The sequence below is a fragment of the Euleptes europaea genome, chromosome 1 (assembly GCF_029931775.1).
Source record: "Euleptes europaea isolate rEulEur1 chromosome 1, rEulEur1.hap1, whole genome shotgun sequence".
NCBI lineage: Eukaryota > Metazoa > Chordata > Lepidosauria > Squamata > Sphaerodactylidae > Euleptes > Euleptes europaea.
In genome coordinates, this window is record NC_079312.1 from 2865599 (window position 1) to 2879955 (window position 14357).

The window sequence follows — 14357 nt, forward strand, 5'->3', positions numbered from 1 at the left end:
AGTTGTTGTTAAGGGGCCCAGGCAAAACGCTCTGAAAGCCACTCCTTTTACACATGCCAAGCTCTCCATCCTCCACACTCCCAGAATGCCCCCTTCCAGAGTGTCACCTCTGCCTGGAATGATCTCTGATGAAGGAATCTGCTTTTTCTTTCAGTCTCTGGTTTCCTTTGATGAGGTGGCTGTGTATTTCACTGAGGCAGAGTGGGCCCTGCTGGATCCAGACCAAAGAGCACTCTACAGGGAAGTCATGCTGGGGAACTACAGGAGTGTGGTCTCTCTGGGTAAAGAACTTTCATAGATGCCAAAGGAACAAATTGCTGCCATTACAATTTTGCCACTGGGCTAATGTGTGAATCAAAATCTTGAACAGCATTATGTTGTTTTGAGACCTGTCCTGTTACTTGCTTCCTTTTGGGATCCTTAAGGTGGTGGGATGGCAGCAAAAGTGATATTCAGCATGACCGGGTAGAGTGACCTGAGTGGCCTGGCTGGCCCAGGGGCAATAGAGGCCAGTGCTGTGGCCATTGCATAAGCCAGAGAGGGTGTCCTGGCCTGAGGCCAATGCAGGACTGAGAGGCCTTCAGGAAGACTCTGGAAGGAGCCGCATCTTAATTAGTTGCCAACAATTACAACATAGTTGTGCCCTAGATGGGATTACTGTCATCCCCTCTGACTGCGATCAGGAATGGATCCGTCTTCCTTACACTGGTTGGGATTGTGGGCTTTAATCTTGACCATGATTTCATTCTTCCAGAAAAAAGTTTCCTTTTCCTTGGTTTTCTTTTTCCCACATAAGAATGATTGCTTTCCCTCCCTCCCTCCCCGCTTCACCTCTTTCATAGAGGCAGAGAGATGTAGTGCTTAAGAGTGGTAGGCTCTTATCTGGAGATTGGGGTTTGTTTCCTCACTTCTCCACAGAAAGCCAGCTGGGTGACTGTAGGCCAGGTACAGTTCTTTCAGAACTCTGTCAACCTCACCTACCTCACAAGGTGTCTGTTGTGGGGGTGGGGGAGGGAAGTTGATTGTAAGCCACTATGAGACTCTAGATAGAGAAAAGTAGGGTATAAAGCATTCTCTTCTTCTCTTCTATTTAATCATCAATAGCAGAGAATAGGGGAAGTATTCTTTGCCACATGAAAGAGAGAAAGTTCATATGTGGAGTATGGGGAAAGGAGGGGTTGGCAGAATATAAAACCTGCTTCCCTAGGAGGTCTGTTGGGCACAAGGTGTGACTAGTAGCGTTTGGGGGGGGGGGAGAGAATGTCTGATAAAGGAAATGCACATCCATTAAGGAACAGTGCCAGATAGAAGGCTTGCCTTCTTTGTAGGTGCTGACTGGACCTCTTTCTTCATTGCAGAAGCACATGTAGAGGAGACAGTTGGGGGATTGCAGGGGATCTCATTGGAAGAAGCCAAGAATGAGGGCTCTAATGGAAACATCGGAGAAGGAAATGGGCCACAGAAGCAGGAGGGAAGCCAAGCAGACAAGAGGAGGGATAAGTCCATTCTGTCCCAAGGAGGGGGTTTGCATGAAATCCCAGTCCAAGAAGAAACGTCAACCAAAACAAGAAGGAACAAAGGTCTCCATGCTAACCAGAGAATCTACTCCAGGGAAAATGAAAACGAAAGTGTTCTGTTTGGAAAGACCTTCATTAAGAACATGAGTGTTATTTCCAAGAGGTCCTTCAGTCGAAAATCAGGCCATTCTTCACATCAAAGAATTCACTCAGGTGAGGAGTAAATCGTTAGACTGCAAACGAAGCCTTTCTGATGCAGCAGGCTTTCATGTACATTTAAAGTGTCTATTAATGGACCTTTCAATGTACAGCAGGAAAAAGCCACTGAAATGTTTTGCGTGTGGATGATCAGACCTCCTTGTGTGGGGGCTAATGGGATCTCTCTTTTCATTCCAGCAGAGGATGATCAGTGGAATGATGGTGATAAAGAAATCCATCAGCAATTCCCAGAGAAAGTGAAGAATGAAGGAAACTTCAGGAATCAAGGCGGACCTAGGAGGCAGATGGCCAAGAAGAGAGATAAACCCATTCCTGGCCAAGGGCAGGATTTCCGTGTACAAATTAACATGGTGGAGGAGACATGTAAGAGCTTGGAGTGTGGAATGAACTTCTCAGATCAAACCCAATACGATATCAATTTGCAAATGCACAGTGGAAAGAAGACCCATCAATGCTTGGAGTGTGGGAGGTGCTTCCTTTGCAGAGCAGAGTTCCTTAGGCATCAAATAATGCATGAAGGAGGTAAACCAGACTGCAAGAGCTTCTCACAGAAATCAAACCTTCTTCAACACCAAATAATTCATTCAGGAGAGACGCCATTAATCTGCACGGAAAGTGGAAGGATATTTTCTTGTGGAATAAATGGTAATTCACTTTTTCCAAAGCATAGTACAGTGGGGGCACATAAATGCTTTCAATGTGGAAAGTACTTCAGATACAGATCACAGCTCCTTGTGCACCAAAAAATACACACAGGGAAGAAACATTTTCAGTGCTTAGCGTGTGGAAAGACATTCAGTCGCAGTGACGGTCTTAAATTGCATCGAAGAACCCACACTGGGGAGAAACCTTTTGAATGCTCAGAGTGTGGAAAGAGATTCAGTCACAATGGCGGTCTTCGAACACATTTAAGAGCCCACACAGGGGAGAAACCTTTTGAATGCTCAGACTGTGGAAAGAGATTTAGTCAGAGTGGCCATCTTCAAATGCATGTAAGAATCCACACAGGGGAGAAACCTTTTGAATGCTCAGACTGTGGAAAGAGATTCAGTCACAATGGCAGTCTTCGAACGCATTTAAGAACCCACACAGGGGAGAAACCTTTTGAATGCTCAGACTGTGGAAAGAGATTCAGTCAGAATGGCCATCTTCAAAAGCATTTAAGAACCCACACAGGGGAGAAACCATTTGAATGCTCAGACTGTGGAAAGAGATTCAATTGCAATAGAAATCTTAAATCACATCAAAGAACCCACACAGGGGAGAAACCTTTTGAATGCTCAGACTGTGGAAAGAGATTCCGTCAGAATGGCCATCTTCAAAAGCATTTAAGAACCCACACAGGGGAGAAACCTACTGTGGAAAGAGATTAATTCATACTGGCACTCTGGTACTACATTTAAGAATTTACGCCAAAAAAACCCTTTTGAATGCTTAGACCCCTGTCCCCTTCTCAGCTGAAACACCCCAGATTGATCCCCAATCTTCTTGTAGTTTTTTGAAGACTAAAATACAATGAGCAGATTTTTGGCATAGATTTGAGAGTGCACATCTGCCTGCCATGTCTAAAGCACATTTCCATCATGGAGGCAGGTTGTTACTACAGCTTTAATATTACCCCCCCCCCCCCAGCTCTATGGCCTGTGTCATCAAAGCAATGCAAGAACATTTCCAGTTAATGGGCAATCACCTCTGAGCAGCCTTTACTACCAATCGACTCAGGCACACTCGGTGCTTTGAAAATCTCCCCCTCTTTGAATGTTTGGTGTAATTTTCTTTTTTATTATTTTTTTATTTTTTTAACAGATGGAGGGTACAGAAAGTAAAGGAAAAGGGGGCAGGAAAACTATCTACAGTTGATTGACACTCAGAATTAAAATAGTTGATTATAACTATGGCAACTATATTAAAAAATTATATTTTCAATAAGTTCATAAAGAATTTGTTGAAAGACCTGATGAACTATCTTGCTATATTAATACTTGGCAAATTTATAAGAACATTACTAATCAGTTGAAACTATATCTACATACAGATGTCTCATTTTCTATTACCTCTAGTGCCTTTTTCGTTATTCTGTAAGTGGTCAGTACTCCACTGGAGAGCTTGAAGTCTGGCTGACTAGAGGTATTAGCTCGCAATCGCCATATACCTGTAAAATAAATGCCATTTTTCATTAAACTGGTCCAGGGTCTCAGTTTTTGTTTTGCTAAGTAGAAAAGTCAGTTTTGCCATATTTGTGTATTCCAGTATCTTATCTTTCCATTCATTATATCTGGCATATCTGTTTGTTTCCATCTTCTTGCAAGAACTACTCTCGCCACCGTTGTAGCATATTTAAACATATCTCTAAGACACGGAGGCAGTTCAGTTGGAATAATATGTAACATAAAAATATTTCGGTTCCATATTAAAATCTTGTTGAAGCATGACCAGCATTTCTTTGTGAATCTTTGGAAGAAGGAACCATCTACTTCTTGACATTTCCAGCATGCTCCTTTTTTATCCTCTTTATTAGCTTTGGACTTCACAAATTAACAGATCACTTCAGGACACAATGGTTCCATATTAACATACCACACCCTCATTAGCACATTATCTTGATACTTACAGGACAATGATTAGCACATTACTTTTGCAGGACAATGACTCAGCTCAAACCCAACCCCTTTCTGACTATATCTTCCTACACACTTGACACTGAGAGACACTGTCCTTCAGTGTTACTACTCTGAAGATGCCTGCCACCTTTGCTGGCGAAACGTCAGGAACGAAAATTCCAAGACCACGGTTACACAGCCCGGATAACCTACAAGAACCAATGAACTCTGACCGTGAAAGCCTTCGACAATAGATTATCCAGCCGTTCTTTCACTGTCTTGTGTAATACTTTTCCAGGATAGAATGCAACCCGTTTCACTCATGCACGTTCTCAGAAAGCTGGGTGGCAGTCCTACATTCTCCCTCTCTCAGAGACCTGGATCCTTGGCTCAGTGGCAGAACATCTGCTTGGCATGCAGAAGGTCCCAGGTTCTATCCCCGGCATCTCTAGTTAAAGGGACTACTAGGCAAGTAGGGGATGTGAAGGAACTCTGCCTGAGACCCTGGAGAGCAGCTGCCAGTCTGGGTAGTGACGGGGAATTTACTGAAGGTTCCAAGGAGGGTTGCCCAATGATGCACTCCAAACAAAACAGAGCCATTAAAGTAATCCTTTATTAAAAGCTCAAGCTGAGAAGTTCACCTAGTCTAAGTCACTTAAAGACAAGGAAGTTCTAATGAGCTCATTATGCATACAACTTTTATAGTTTTAATGAGATCACAGCGTTGCTGAGGAAAATTCTACTCTGTACCATCTTATCAGCGCCCATGGATGGAGGCCTTGTTTTATGACAATAGTCTTTTTAGAATAGCAAAGCCAGCATAAAAAGTTGTCAGGGTACAAAGGCCCATTTTCAACCAGAGAAACCTGGCAGACAATAAAGATGGCTCTGCTTATTCCAAGTTAAAATTAACCCGCAGTAGACAATACTGACTTTGATGGACCAAGGGTCTGATTCAGTATGAGGCAGCTTCATGTGTTCATGTGAGAATACTTCCAGCAGATGTTTTCACGGATGAACGGACACATGAAATGGCCTACTGAATCAAAGCCACCATGGTTAGTATTGTCGACTCAAGACTGGCAGCGGCTCTCCAGGGTCTCAGTCGGAGGTCTTTCACATCACCTGCTTCCCAAAAACATTCTCAGTGGCCTACAGGAAGGCAAGAGGGAGAGTTGTTATGAATACAGAGCTCTTATAAATCCTCCAGGTGGGGTCAGGAAACAATTTTCCTCCAGGCCAGATTGGCCAGAAATCCTGGAAGGTTTTTTTTTCTTTGTTGGTTTGTTTTTGGCCATCTTATGGGTGTGGGGTAGGGGAGTCACTGGGGTGTGTGGAGGGGGAGGTAGTTGTGAATTTCCTGCATTGTGCAGGGGGTTGGACTAGATGACCCTGGTGGTCCCTTCCAACTATATGATTCTAGGTGTTTCCCAGTCTAGCCTCTTACCAAGGCAGGGTCGCTTTGTCATAGCCAGGGGCTGTAAGGGAGGAGGTTTAACAGGAGAAAGGACACCTGATTTAACCTGTGCTCAGTTACTTGTATCTGTTTAAAGCCTTTTTCCACCCAAAGGAGAGATGTTCAGTCTGAAACAGTCTCTGACAGAAGGGGAAAAATGAGCCCAGTCTCTGTGAACTTTTCTAAATCTTAACTAGGTAGGTTTATTGCGGAGGGGAAAGGGGTTTTTACAGTAATTACTTGATTCGGCTGGAGTTGTTCCAGGGCCAGAGAGGCTATCCTTAGTTGGAAGGCAAAAATCCTGGCAGGGTTGCCAACCTGACAGTGGGGCCTGGAAATCTCCTGAAATTAAAACTTATCTCCAGACTACAGTGAAGCATTCATTTACTGTGATAAGTGGCTATGTTTCTAAATTTTGTATTTTACTGGAAAATACATTATCTTACTTAACCAGCCACTCCAAGTAATGATGCAAACTTTGAAATGTACCACAATTCTTTTATTAGTAAAAAAGAGCAAGAGTCCAGTAGCACCTTAAAGACTAACAAAAATATTTTCTGGCAGGGTATGAGGTTTTGTGAGCCACAGCTCACGTCTTCTGTCTGAAGAAGTGAGCTGTGGCTCACGAAAGCTCATACCCTGTAATAGCATACGGGTCGCCTAAGCTCCTGGACTGGACCTGGCAACCCGCTATGCAGGCAATCGACTACTGTTCTGGCTGTGCGCCCACCCCAAACAATACGGGACGGTCGCTGCATGCTCCGTTGTAATGGACATGGCTGCTCCTGCGAGTGCCGTGCAGCTAGCAGCTAGGAAGCAGATGAAGGACTCCATGTTCCTGTGCAATCACTGTTCCAGCCGCAGCCATGTCGTGGAAAGCAGACAGTCACGTAATCAGTGCCAACACTCCCCCTTCCCCATTGCAACATCTGCAGCTTAATGGGGCAGTCAACAGCAATCCTGATAAGAGCGATGAGTCGTTCCTCCAGCTATGCAGCAGCGATCCCAGGACGTTTGCAGAGATCACACCCATTGTTCCAGAATGTTAATCTCATCAGCAGAGATCTCCCGGTTCCTCCCGGGTTGCAAAAGCCATTGGAATTAGATTTCCAAATTCTCACTACCCCACCCCGGTAGCCACAGATTAATCCTTTTGTCACCTTTTGTCACCTGGGAACCTAGGAGGGGCAAATCCCCTCTCCCTGTCCCCAGAAAAACAGTATATCTGGTGTGCCCCCTGCCCATTATGTCACCGTAGGTCTTTTCTGGCTCCTTCGCCGTTACTCTGTTGGTTTGGTTTTGCGCAGCCTTACCACGCTCCCTCCCGCCTTGCTGGTCAAGTCTACGGGAACCCCTGCCCCCATCTCAGCTTTAACTTTCACTCTGTCTTAGTCTATTTAAACTTGGACAACACCGCATCTGGAAAGGTAAATATACCCCCACCAATGACCTCCTGCCACGTTGGCATCTGTGTCTATACTCCTCTCTTTGAATTTCCTAGTTTTCTCTGTATGTATGTATGCATCATTGATTTGAATGAAAAAGACATAAATACTATTTAATTTGGAATCCATTGTCTGTCTTTATTCAAGGTCTCATTAAAGGGATTCTGGTATAGTTGAGTGCATTCCGCTTTATAAATACATAGTTACCGATTGCTTAAGCTAATTTCGCCATTTAAAGGAGAAATTCGGCTAACACCTGCCAGAAAATATTTTTGTTAGTCTTTAAGGTGCTACTGGACTCTTGCTCTTTTCTACTACTGCAGACAGACTAACACGGCTACCCACTGTGAATTCTTTTATTGTTAGCTTCTAGTTAACTAAATAAAAAACACACCAATATATTGAATACATGACAGTTAAATTGTATGAAAAAACCTAACAAGATTACAGATCTGCATACAATAAAAATTAAAAATACAGTGAAAATACAAAGTTCACATACCTCTGGATAAGCCATGCTGGGAAAATTCTTTATACAGGCAGCATAGCAGCAGCATGTCCGAAAAAGAACTTCCAACCTTTTTCCAATTTCTAACCTCTTATATACTCCTCCAAAGCTGAGATGTCATGAGAACTCAAATCTGTTCCCATCTATTACCTTTCTCATAAAATCTTTCCAAAAGATCAAATACATCATTCTCATATATTAAAAATACAAATTAGACAATTTCCCCCCCAATAAGCATTCATTGTAATCTTCCGTAAGAGCCCCATGGCGCAGAGTGTGCTGCAGTACTGCAGTCCAAGCTCTGCTCACAACCTGAGTTTGATCCCCACAGAAGTTGGTTTCGGGTAGCTGGCTCAAGGTTGACTCAGCCTTCCATCCTTCTGAGGTCGGTAAAATGAGTACCCAGCTTGTGGTAAAGGGAAGATGACTGGGGAAGGCACTGGCAAACCACCCCATAAACAAAGTCTGCCTTGGAAACGTTGGGATGTGACTTCACCCTATGGATCAGGAATGACCCGGTGCTTGCACAGGGGACCTTTACCTTTTACCTAATCTTCCCATCCATTGTAACAAGGGTTACAGATGTATGTTACATAGAAATGTAATAAGTATATGCCGTTTCAAAGTAAGTTCTCAAAATCTAAAATTTCATCTTCAACTGTTTCACACAGTAACTCAGATAACTTGATATGAATGTTAACCACAAAACATAAACATTTCTTGCAATAAAGTAGTTAAGAATACTTTGATTTCAACTTAAAAGACTGCTAAAATATGCTTACATGCTGAAATAATGCAATCTAATTACCCCACACAGAGAATGTAGAGACAAAAAATTTCTCGTTGTTATCTCCACTGTTAACAGTTTCTGCCTTCCCTTTGGCCATATGCCCAGATCTGGCTGACCTCACTGTAGCTACTTCATTCTTTGGCTTTCCGCTAACAATCACAACTTGCCCTTCCCAAACTTCAGCTGGGACTTTAAAGCCTTAATACCTTAATTGCCATAATTTGCACTACATTTGTTTTTTTTAACCCAATATTTGCCTAATACCACAACAACAGAGATCAGTTCCCCTGAAGAAAATGGCTGCTTGGATGGTTGACTCTATGGAATCACATCCTCACTGAACTCCCTCCTTTCCCAAAGGCCCATCCTTCCACCCCCAAATCTCCAGGAATTTCACAACCTGGAGTTGGCAGCCCAATTGGAACATCCATCTATTCAGAACAGTGAAATACATTCTGGGTCACGAGAAAGCCTACAGATGGGGAGTTATCCCCCCCCCCCACACACAACCAAGTTTCCTTTTGCCAGAGATACTTATGGGGATGGAGACCTGATCACTCCATTGGTAGCACTCCCATGCTCCTGTAGCTCACTCATTAGAGACAGCTAGAAGAGAACAACCTAGACCCCCACCAGTGCTCAAGCCAGGTTGGAAACCAGGAATAGTATCAAGTCTTATCAGATCACAATTCTAATAGAGGCTGGGTTGTCTGCCTCAGCCTGAATGCTATTGGGAAATAGGCTTTTCCCCTGCTTCCCCACAGCATCAGTGGGCTTCTGTGTACCTCCTGAGTTTTCCATATTTCCTAAACCTGCTTTGCAGCAATTGGAGTAAAGCATGGATGCCATTTTCCTGGCCCATTCCCGATTGGATCCACTTCCCCCAAACACTCAAGGGCTTCCAATTTTTTTTAAATTGTTGTAATAATGTGTCATGAGATCATCTGAATTCCCAGTTTTCATTTTTTCTAAGTCTCTAGCCCCTTTCTTTGTGGAGCTATAAGGTAAAAAAAGGTAAAGGTAAAGGTCCCCTGTGCAAGCACCGGGTCATTCCTGATCCATGGGGTGATGTCACATCCCAACGTTTCCAAGGCAGACTTTGTTTATGGGGTGGTTTGCCAGTGCCTTCCCCAGTCATCTTCCCTTTACCCCCAGCAAGCTGGGTACTCATTTCACCGACCTTGGAAGGGTGGAAGGCTGAGTCAACCTTGAGCCGGCTACCTGAAACCAACCTCCGTCGGGATAAAACTCAGGTCGTGAGCAGAGCTTTTGACTGCAGTACTGCAGCTTAACACTCTGCGCCACGGGGCTCCTCCCTGGAGCTATAAATGTGCAGTGAAATGACTACTTTAAAAAATGCTGGGAATTCACAGCACCTGGTAGCCCCATTGTTTTTAACATTTTAACAATATTAAATTGATGACTTTAAAGGACATGAAAAGCCCCTCTGGCAAGTGTGTGTGGGAGTTGATTGTTGCCAAAGGTCTGGAGCAGGGAAAATGTGGAGAAACCTGCCTTACAGAAAAACACCAGTGCTATATCAGCTTGTAGTGTGGAGGGAGGTCCCAAATATGTAGTGTTTTTAGCTGCTAACAAAAGAACATAAGAAAAGCCCAGTTGGGTCATACCAAGGCCCATCAAGTCCAGCAGTCTGTTCACACAGTGACCAGTCAAGTGTCTCTAGGAAGCCCACAAACAAGACAACCGCATCAGTATCCCGCCTGTACCTCACAGCACCAAATAGAATAGGGATGCTCCTTTGATAATGTAGAGAGAGTCTTTTGCAGCTACCAAGAAAATTTGGTGACTACCTTGAAATATGCTCCCCCTCTGAACTTATCAAAAAATTGGGGGGAAACCTGGAAATAAAGCCAAAATACCCATTTACCAGTATGGTTATTTGGCTTATTTCGGGTTTCAAAAACAAATTGGGTAGGTAGGTCAAATAACTCACATTTTATGATAAACTGTACTCCAAATATTATGGCTGAGTATTGAACATGCTTTAACCAATTCAAGAACAGCAGCTGTACATTACAGGCCTAATTTAGCACAAAAACTCTAGCTGATGATGCCTGGAAAGGGTGGACTTGAGGCTGAAGATCTTGCAACACTGGGAAGGTTTTTCTCCCAGGTGAATTCTCTGATGCAAAACTACTGTGTGAACTACTTGGTGTACCTTAAGATATTCCTTTTGAATGAAGCTCTTTCCACTCCAAGTATTTATGTGGTAACCCCCCTCCACATGGGCTTTTAGATTGTCACTCTCAGCAAAGATCATTCCGTTGATGGGTCCTAAGCTGTCAATTGGAAGCAAAGTTCTTTCCACAAACCAAACATTTATATGGTTCTCCCCAGTGTGGATATGTTGATGTTTAGTAAGCTGTGAATTATCAGCAAGGCTCTTTCCACAATCCAAGCATTTATATAGTTTCTCCCCAACGCGTAGATGTTGAGGTTGCAGAAGATGCGCACTCTGAGCAAAGCTCTTTCCACAATCCAAACATTTACATGGTTTGTCCCCAGTATGGATATGTTGATGGGTCCTAAGATCGATTGTCCTAGCAAAGCTTTTCCCACACTCCAAGCATTTATATGGTTTCTCCCCAGTGTGGACACGTTGATGTCTCTAGTAAGCTGTAAACTCGTAGCAAAGCTTTTTTCGCAATCCAAACATTTATATAGTTTTCCTCCACTGTTGATACATTGATGTTCAGGAAGCTGCGAACTCCAAATAAAGTTTTTTCTACACTCCAAGCATTTATATGGTTTCTCCCCAGTGTGGATAAGTTGATGGGTCCTAAGCCGTGAACTCCAAGCAAATCTCTTTCCACAATCCAAACATTTATACGGTTTCTCCCCAGTGTCGATATGTTGATGTTCAGAGTAAGGTGCGAACTCCAAACAAACCCCTTTCCACAATCCAAACATTTATGTGGTTTCTCCCCAGTGTGGATACGTTGATGTCTAGTAAGCTTTGAATTCTCAGCAAAGCTCTTTCCACAATCCAAGCATTAATACGGTTTTTCCCCAAGGTGGAGACAATGATGTTGCGTAAGATGCGCACTCTGAGCAAAGCTCTTTCCACAATCCAAACATTTATATGGTTTGTTGCCAGTGTGGATATGTTGATGGGTCCTAAGACTGAATTTCCTGGCAAAGCTTTTCCCACACTCCAAGCATTTATGTGGTTTCTCCCCAGTGTGGATACGTTGATGGCTCCTAAGACTGATTTTCCTAGTAAAGCTTTTCCCACACTCCAAGCATTTATGTGGTTTCTCTCCAGTGTGGATACGTTGATGGGACTGAAGATTGTTTCTCCTAGCAAAGCTTTTCCCACACTCCAAGCATTCATATGGTTTCTCCCCAGTGTGGATACGTTGGTGGGACTGAAGATCATTTCTCCTAGCAAAGTTTTTCCCACACTCCATGCATTTATATGGTTTCTCCCCAGTGTGGATACGTTGATGTTCAGTAAGATGCGATCTGCAACCAAAGCCCTTTCCACAATCCAAGCATTTATATGGTTTTTCCCCAACGTGGAAACGATGATGTTGCGTAAGATGCGCACTCTGAGCAAAGCTCTTTCCACAATCCAAACATTTATATGGTTTGTCCCCAGTGTGGATACGTTGATGGGTCCTGAGATCGAATTTCCTAGCAAAGCTTTTCCCACACTCCAAGCATTTATGTGGTTTCTCCCCAGTGTGGATACGTTGATGTGACCAAAGATCGTTTCTCCTAGCAAAGCTTTTCCCACACTCCAAGCATTTATATGGTTTCTCCCCAGTGTGGATAGGTTGGTGGGACCGAAGATCGTTTCTCCTAGCAAAGCTTTTCCCACACTCCAAGCATTTATATGGTTTCTCCCCAGTGTGGTTACGTTGATGTCTAGTAAGCTGTGAACTCTTAGCAAAGCTTTTTTCACAATCCAAACATTTATATAGTTTCCCCCCGCTGTGGATACATTGATGTTCAAGAAGCTGCGAACTCCAAGTAAAGTTCTTTCCACACTCCAAGCATTTATATGGTTTCTCCCCAGTGTGGACACGTTGATGTATAGTAAGGTGTGAACTCCACAAAAAGCTCTTTTCACAATCCATGCATTTATATGGTCTCTCCCGAACGTGGATACGTTCATGTATAGTAAGCTGCAAACTCCTAGCAAAGCTCTTCCCACACTGCAAGCATTTATGTGGTTTATCCCTAGTGTGGATATATTGATGTAAAGTAAGCCGTGACCTCTTAGCAAAGCTCTTCCCACACTCCAAGCATTTATATGGTTTTTCCCCACCATGGATATATAGATGTACAGTAAGCCGCGAACTCTTAGCAAACCTCTTCCCACACTCAAAGCATTTATATGGCTTTTCCCCAACATGGACAATTTGATGATGCCTAAGATCTGTTCTCCTAGAGAAGCTCTTCCCACACTCCAAGCATTTATATGGTTTTTCCCCAGTGTGGATACGCTGATGTACAGTAAGCTGAGAACTCCTAGCAAAGCTCTTCCCACACTCCAAGCATGTAAATGGCTTCTCCCCAGTGTGGATACGTAGATGTACAGTAAGCTCTGTTCTCGTAGAAAAGCTCTTCCCACACTCCAAGCACTTATATGGCTTCTCCCCAGTGTGGATACGTAGATGTACAATAAGCACTGTTCTCGTAGAAAAGCTCTTCCCACACTCCAAGCATTTAAATGGCTCCTCCCCAGTGTGGATACGTAGATGTACAGTAAGCTGAGAACTCCTAGCAAAGTTCTTTCCACACTCCAAGCATTTATATGGTTTCTCCCCAGTGTGGATATGTTGATGGTCCCGAAGATCTATTCTCCTAGAAAAGCCCTTCCCACACTCCAGGCATTTATGTCTCTTCCCTGTGTAGAGTCCTTGTTGGCCAGGAACGTCTCCCTCCCAAGCAAAGCTCCTTCTGCACTCCAAACGTTTATTAGGTTTCATCTCTGTGTTAAATCTTTGGTGTGAAGCAAACACCTGGGATTCAGCACCCTGAGAAGTATAGCATTCGTTCCTCATCTTCTGTTCTGTTACAGTGTTTCTTTTCTGTTTTTCATCAAATAAGAGGTATTCTGGTTCTCCATCAGACACCTTACTGGGACAATCAGCCTCTGGAATAAAAAGAAAAGACTTCTATGACCGTCAAGCAGAAGCAGAATCAAGAAGAGAAGGCCTATAACAGCTCTTCATAATGACAGAGTAGAAATCACTTGAACGGGAGACATATTCTGTTCTGTATTAATCAGCTGCTGACGCTTCCTTGGAGGGAGTTGCATCAGATGAGGAGAACATAAGAAAGGCTATGCTAGATCAGACCAGGGTCCATCAAGAGACACCACAGTCCTTCCAGGATGGGAAAAGATGATGATGGATCTCAAAAACTCCTACTAACAATCCAGAAATTATTTGTAAGACTTCTGAACTGAAGACATGTTTTTTATACCACTCAACCTGAGAAGACATCAGAATGGCATACACTGTCTTCCCTTTCCAGCCCAGAAAAAGAAAACAGCACCTCCCCACATGAATTCAAGAGGTACCTGGTAGGCCAGGCTTCCGGTGGTGCGCTGGGACGAGCAAGACGTTCCCTCAGGTTGTCCTGGGGGAAATCCAAGTTTGCGCTAATTTAGGGGTGATATATGCACCCCAATCCGACCCTTGCAAGTGGGTCGGACAGCAGGAACTCCCTGCAGCCCGCAAACGCAGTGTGACCTCCCAAAGACTCTGAGGGAGCTTTATAAGCCCCCCAGAGCTCTGGACGCCGGTCCTGCGAGGGCAAATAGGGAAAGGAATCGCCACAACGCAACT

The 14357-nt window shown here is 43.7% G+C and overlaps 1 pseudogene; it reads right to left on the bottom strand.

Annotated features, from left to right (window-relative positions):
• Nucleotides 1–14357, bottom strand: part of LOC130493406 (zinc finger protein 665-like) — a 47433-nt pseudogene that overhangs the window by 19462 nt on the left and 13614 nt on the right.